This window comes from Trachypithecus francoisi, unplaced genomic scaffold, assembly GCF_009764315.1.
Source record: "Trachypithecus francoisi isolate TF-2019V2 unplaced genomic scaffold, Tfra_2.0 Lachesis_group6, whole genome shotgun sequence".
NCBI lineage: Eukaryota > Metazoa > Chordata > Mammalia > Primates > Cercopithecidae > Trachypithecus > Trachypithecus francoisi.
In genome coordinates this window covers 109,127,203-109,134,434 of record NW_022681471.1, presented here as the reverse complement: position 1 = coordinate 109,134,434, position 7,232 = coordinate 109,127,203, and the positions used below count along the sequence as shown (strand labels likewise).

Below are 7,232 nucleotides of genomic sequence, written 5' to 3'. Positions count from 1 at the left end.
AAGGGATGTAAAGGACCTCTTCAAGAGAACTACAAACCACTGCTCAGTGAAATCAAAGAGGACACAAACAAATGGAAGAACATACCATGCTCATGGATAGGAAGAATCAATATCGTGAAAATGGCCATACTGCCCAAGGTATTTATAGATTCAATGCCATCCCCATCAAGCTACCAATGACTTTCTTCACAGAATTGGAAAAAACTGCTTTAAAGTTCATATGGAACCAAAAAAGAGCCCGCATTGCCAAGACAATCCTAAGTCAAAGGACAAAGCTGGAGGCGTCACGCTACCTGACTTCAAACTATACTACAAGGCTACAGTAACCAAAACAGCATGGTACTGGTACCACAACAGAGAATAGACCATGGAACAGAACAGAGTCCTCAGAAATAATACCACACATCTACAGCCATCTGATCTTTGACAAACCTGACAAAACAAGAAATGGGGAAAGGATTCCCTATTTAATAAATGGTGCTGGGAAAATTGGCTAGCCATAAGTAGAAAGCTGAAACTGGATCCTTTCCTTACCCCTTATACGAAATTAATTCAAGATGGATTAGAGACTTAAATGTTAGACCTAATACCATAAAACCCTAGAAGAAATCTAGGTAGTACCATTCAGGACATAGGCATGGGCAAGGACTTCATGTCTAAAACACCAAAGCAACGGCAGCAAAAGCCAAATTGACAAATGGATCTCATTAAACTAAAGAGCTTTTGCACAGCAAAGAAACTACCATCAGAGTGAACAGGCAACCTACAGAATGGAAAAATTTTTGCAACCTACTCATCTGACAAAGGGCTAATATCCAGATCTACAAAGAACTCAAACAATATACAAGAAAAAACAACAACCCCATCAAAAAGTGGGAAAGGATATGAACAGACATTTCTCAAAGAGAACATCCATACAGCCAACAGACACATGAAAAAATGCTCGTCATCACTCGCCATCAGAGAAATGCAAATCAAAACCACAATGAGATACCATCTCACACCAGTTAGAATGGCAATCATTAAGAAGTCAGGAAACATAGATGTTGGAGAGGATGTGGAGAAATAGGAACACTTTTACACTGTTGGTGGGATTGTAAACTAGTTCAACCATTATGGAAACAGTATGGCGATTCCTCAAGGATCTAGAACTAGATGTACCATATGACCCAGCCATCCCACTACTGGGTATATACCCAAAGGATTATAAATTACTCTACTACAAAGACACATGCACACGTATGTTTATTGCGGCACTATTCACAATAGCAAGACTTGGAATCAACCCAAATGTCCATCTGTGACAGACTGGATTAAGAAAATGTGGCACATATACACCATGGAATACTATGCAGCCATCAAAAAGGATGAGTTTGCGTCCTTTGTAGGGACATGGATGCAGCTGGAAACCATCATTCTTAGCAAACTATCACAAGAAGAGAAAACCAAACACCGCATGTTCTCACTCATAGGTGGGAACTGAACAATGATCACTTGGACTCGGGAAGGGGAACATCACACACTGGGCCTATCATGGGGAGGGGAAGGAGGGAGGGATTGCATTGGGAGTTATACATGATATAAAATTTATGCACATGTACCCTAGACTTAAAGTATAATAAAAATAAAAAAAAAAAAAAAAAAAAAAAAAACAAAAAAAAAAAAAAAGAACAAATGGCTAAACAATCCCAAAATGGAGGAAAGAATATACAAGAAAATATAAATTCAAGAAATCAGTGAACTCTAGGAGAAAACCCCAAAAGATCCACACGAGACCACTATAATTATTCGGAAATAGGTCATACTATGCCTTTAAAAAATCAAAGAAAATGACTCATCGTGTACAAGGTAACTTTGACAAGTTATCAGTGGATTTCTTAGCAGAAACCTTGGCCGGCGCGGTGGCTCACGCTGTAATCCCAGCACTTTGGGAGGCCGAGGTGCGCGGATCACGAGGTCAGGATCTGACCATCCTGGTTAACACGGTGAAACCCCGTCTCTGCTAAAAAAAAAAAAACAAAAACTTAGCTGGGCATGGTGGTGGGCACCTGTAGTCCCAGCTACTCGGGAGGCTGAGGCAGGAGAATGTCATGAACCCCTGAGGCAGAGCTTGCAGTGAGCCAAGATTGCGCCACTGAACTCCAGCCTGGGCGACAGAGTGAGACTGCATCTCAAAAAAAATAAAAAGGAAAAAAAAAAAAAAGAGCTCTTTTTCTCACTGGAACCATGGAGGTGTAGAAGAGAAGAAGAGGAGGTTCCTGCTGTACCAGAAACCCTTAAGAGAAAGCAAAGGAATTTCGCAGAGCTGAAGATCAAGCTCCTGAGAAAGACGTTTGCCCAAAAGACGCTTCGAAAGGCAAGGAGGAAGCTTATCTGTGAAAAAGCGAAGCACTACCACAAGGAATATAGGCAGATGTACAGAACTGAAATTCGAATGGCAAGGATGGCAAGAAGAACCGGCAACTTCTATGTACCTGCAGAACCCAAATTGGCATTTGTCATCAGGATCAGAGGTATCAATGACGTGAGCCCAAAGGTCCGAAAGGTGTTGCAGCTTCTTCGCTTTCGTCAAATCTTCATTGGAACCTTTGTGAAGCTCAACAAGGCTTCGTTTTGAGCTAATCTATAAGCGTGGTTATGGCAAAATCAATAAGAAGCGAATTGCTTTGACAGATAACGCTTTGATCTCTTGGTAAATATGGCATCATCTGCAGGGAGGATCTGATTCATGAGATCTATACTGTTGTAAAATGCTTCAAGGAGGCAAATACTTCCTGTGGCCCTTCAAATTATCTTCTCCATGAGGTGGAATGAAGAAAAAGACCACCCATTTTGTAGAAGATGCTGGCAACAGGGAGGACCAGTTCAACAGGCTTATTAGAATAATGACTAAGGTGTCTACTATGATTATTTTTCTAAGCTGGTCAGTTAATAAACAGTACCTGCTCTCAAATTGGGGGGGGGGAGGGGAAGAAACCTTTCAGATCGGAAGGGAGTGGGATGATATATTCAACATACTGAACAAAAAAGAACAGTCAAACGAGAATACTATATCTGGCTAAATTGTCCTTCAAAAATGAAGGAGAGGCCAGGCATGGTGGCTAATGCCTGTAATTCCAGCACGTTGGGAGGCTGAGGTGAGCAGATCACTTGAGGTCAGGAGTTTGAGACCAACCTGACCAACATGGTGAAACCCTATCTCTACTAAAAATACAAAAATTATCTGGGTGTGGTGGTGCACGCCTGTAATCCCAGCTACTAGGGAGGCTGAGGCAGGAGATTGTGGTGAACCAAGATCGTGCTATTGTACTCCAGCCTGGGTGACAAGAGCAAAACTCCGCCCCCACGCCCCCAAAAAAGGAGAAATTAAGACTTTCCCAGGTAAACAAAAGCTGCAGGAATTCATTACCACTAGACCTGCCCTACATGAAATGCTAAAGAATATCATGTATTTGAAAGAATGCTAGACAACAACATGAAACCATATAAAAATATTAAAATTTTTGATAAAAGTGAATATATAGATGAATATAGAATCATGCAGTATTGTAATGTTAATATGTAAGTCACTTTTAATTCTGGTATATAATTTAAAATACAAAACCATTTTAAAAAACCTATAGATCCATAATAATAGATACATGATATAAAAAGATGTCATTTGCAACATCAGTAACATAAAGTGTGTGTATGGGAGAGATGTAAAGGAGTAGAGATCTTTTATGTGATTTAAGTTATCAGTTTAAAATAGACTCCTATAACTTTAATCCCCATAATAACCACAAATAAAATACCTATAGAAAATAATCCTATGAACTGGTTACAACATGTGCCAGTTTCCTCGGTGAATAAGAAGAAATAAAATTTTCGGCATGTATTCATATCTTTTAATAAAACCCTATGCAAACCTCTCTTTCTTTTTGTATAAATGAAATAGTATTGGATAAATAGATATTTATAATAAAAATACTGGCTTTTGTCAATCTTGTTAAAGTTGAATATTGATGATTTAGTGTGATGTAATATAGCTCTGTGCAATAGAAATTTTTGTGATGTTGAAACTTTTCTGTATCTATATTGTCCTATAGGGTAATCACTAGCTATGTGGAGCTATAAAGCATTTGAAATATGGCCATTGCTACTGAGAATATAATTGATTTAATTAACTTAAATTTAAATAATCACATGTGAACACATATTGCACAGATCTATGGAGTGAGGCTTGTAAATATTGCCAGTGGCAAGGAAGTAACAAGCCTAACTATAAAGAATTTTTGCTATGTTTCTCTAGTAGAAACTTTCAAACCAAGTTACATTCTTTTTGCCTGCTTATACATGAGTTAAGTAAATAAAAATGAAGGTTTTTAGAAAAAATCCTTTAAAAATAATGACTTTGTGTATTTTAGCATACAAAATTTATTTTAAAATCTTATACCAACACTTGTAATCATATAAAATAAAATGTAACAGACATCTTTCATTATTTGTAACTAATGTGTGTATTCAATTCAATTTAAACTGATACCATTCCTTGGAAACCAAATGCTTTTCAAATGATAATTCTTAGAATTTTTACATATCTTAGAAGTGTTTCTTTTGTTCTTTGTTTTTTGTTTGTTTGTTTTTAAAATAAAGATATGTTACACTTTTCTTCTAGTGATCTAAATGATGCGAGACATGTAATCTTGGGAGAAACTAGATTTGGAATTTTGGTGGTAAACTAGTAATATGAACATGTAGGTAATTAAATGACAGTCAGAAATTGTTATCTAGAAGTAGATGTATTGGTCATCTCAGAAAATAACCATACACAAAATACAGAGATACATAAAAATGCCTGGGATCAACTAAAATTTTTTTATTTTTTTTTTTGAGACAGAATCTCGCCCTGTCGCCCAGGCTGGAGTGCAGTGGCACAGTCTTGGCTTACTGCAAGCTCCGCCTCCCAGGTTAACGCCATTCTCCTGCCTCAGCCTCCCGAGTAGCTGGGACTACAGGTGACCGTCACCTCGCCCAGCTAGTATTTTGTATTTTTAGTAGAGAAGGGGTTTCACCGTGTTAGCCAGGATGGTCTCGATCTCCTGACCTCGTGATCCGCCTGCCTCAGCCTCCCAAAGTGCTGGGATTACAGGCATGAGCCACCATGCCCAGCCAACTAAATTTTTTTATGAAGTTATTTTTGATTATCCTACAAATAGGAATTTGATGAATACTAAGGTATAGAACTTTGGAAACTTTATACTTGGAAAGGTGTTGAATTATGGCTTCTGGGAAATTACACCAAAATAGCCTGTTGTTGAAGTGGAGCAAAGTTTATTGCTTATTGTGATAATAGGGACTATTAGCCTTGACAGCATCTCATTCTAGAGAAGGAAGGACGTAGACTGTCTGTCATCTTCCTCTCTTTCACAAACAGTGCCAGGAATAATATCACAGAATCCCAGAGTATCTATATTGGAAAATATATGTGAGATTATTTTGGCCAATCTCCTTTTATAAACAAGCTTTTGAATTCTGAGATTGATTACTACATTAACATGCATTGTTTCATCTAGTTTTTTTATGACTGATTAGAGAACATACCTTATTATTTTATCATTCAAACTTGAACTTGAAGGCAGAGAAAGGATGCAAAATAAAATATTTATAGATTATTTGGCAAAGTATAAGTATCTCACATTTGTAAAATTTTAATAAAATTCTGCAAAGTTTTTGTGTAACGCTTGCCTAATGTGATTTATCTGTCAATTGATACATAGATTCTATTAAAAAATCATTTTTATTTTTATTTTTATTTTTATTTTTTTTTTGAGACGGAGTCTTGCTCTGTCACCCAGGCTGGAGTGCAGTGGCCGGATCTCAGCTCACTGCAAGCTCCGCCTCCCGGGTTCACGCCATTCTCCCGCCTCAGCCTCCGGAGTAGCTGGGACTACAGGCGCCCGCCACCTCGCCCGGCTAGTTTTTTGTATTTTTAGTAGAGACGGGGTTTCACCGTGTTAGCCAGGATGGTCTTGATCTCCTGACCTCGTGATCCACCCGTCTCGGCCTCCCAAAGTGCTGGGATTACAGGCTTGAGCCACCGCGCCCGGCCAAAAAATCATTTTTAAAAAGGTGAAATTATGACTGTCATAAGTGTAAAATAAAACAATTAAAAATTTTATTTAGCTCAACAGTTAATGAGGAAACCAGTAAGATGTTACAACTGGTAAACAGAGAATTTTAAAAAATACAAAACACACAGATACCGTCAATTAGGAATTGTAAAATGAATGTACAAATAGATGCAAAAAGAAAATGCTTAGTATCCACAAGACAGTAATCAGTTGCATCTTCAGAAGGCACAATTCATTTATATATCTATGGACAATAATCATTATAATTATTATAATCAGTTTTCTAATTTACAGAGATGTAAGATAACTCAAGACCATGAAAGGCGGACATATCAGAAGGGTGCTCTAGCGAGCACATCCAGTTAACTTTCTGCCTATTTCAAGGACTTTCACGATTTCTTTCTTATAACCCCAATGAAGATGAGAAATGGTTTTCACTTGACCCTACTCCCCATCATGTCATATTAGTATTGCCTATTTGACTCAGTAGTGTTATTTGCTTGACTCCTGTAGCCATTTTAATATAAACATTTGAAATTCCTGCTCTGAAGTTGAACATAGAAGATAGTCAATATTCTAAATTTAAAAGGTTAAAAACTTATGTTTTTTTTTAATTTTAACATTATATGTTTAATAAAATAAGAAACTTGAACACTGTATTATTTTTGGTCTGCATAATCTGTTGGATTTACCTAATTTGTGGATTTTAATACACATGTTGTCTTTAGGTTACCCCTGAGGGCAATTGTTTTTGACATACCTAGTATAAAGCAGGTATCCACTATAAGATTTTTTCCGATTTCATGTAAAAAGGTTAAATGCTGGTTTGGTGGATCCTGCTTCAACATTGTGAAAATAGCATATGAACTACACGTCTTTTGGGAAATTATATGTGGATATATCTACAGATGTAGATATAATAGATATAAACCAGTAAGAAAGGAAATCTAACGTTTTAGTGATTTCCTTTTTACTTTAAAAATTTGCTATTGAATTTTTTCAGTTAAATAGTAACATAAATAGCTAACAACATAGGCGCCATACAAAATTTAATTTGCCCCTTTATAACTTTTTCAATTCCTTTATACTGCATAAACCACAGATTTTTTGTTTCCAGCC

The 7,232-nt window shown here is 37.1% G+C and overlaps 1 pseudogene; it reads left to right on the top strand.

Annotated features, from left to right (window-relative positions):
- The first annotated feature begins 2,274 nt into the window (after window positions 1–2,274).
- LOC117077819 lies at window positions 2,275–6,966 on the top strand (annotated as a pseudogene).
- Window positions 6,967–7,232: the final 266 nt, after the last annotated feature.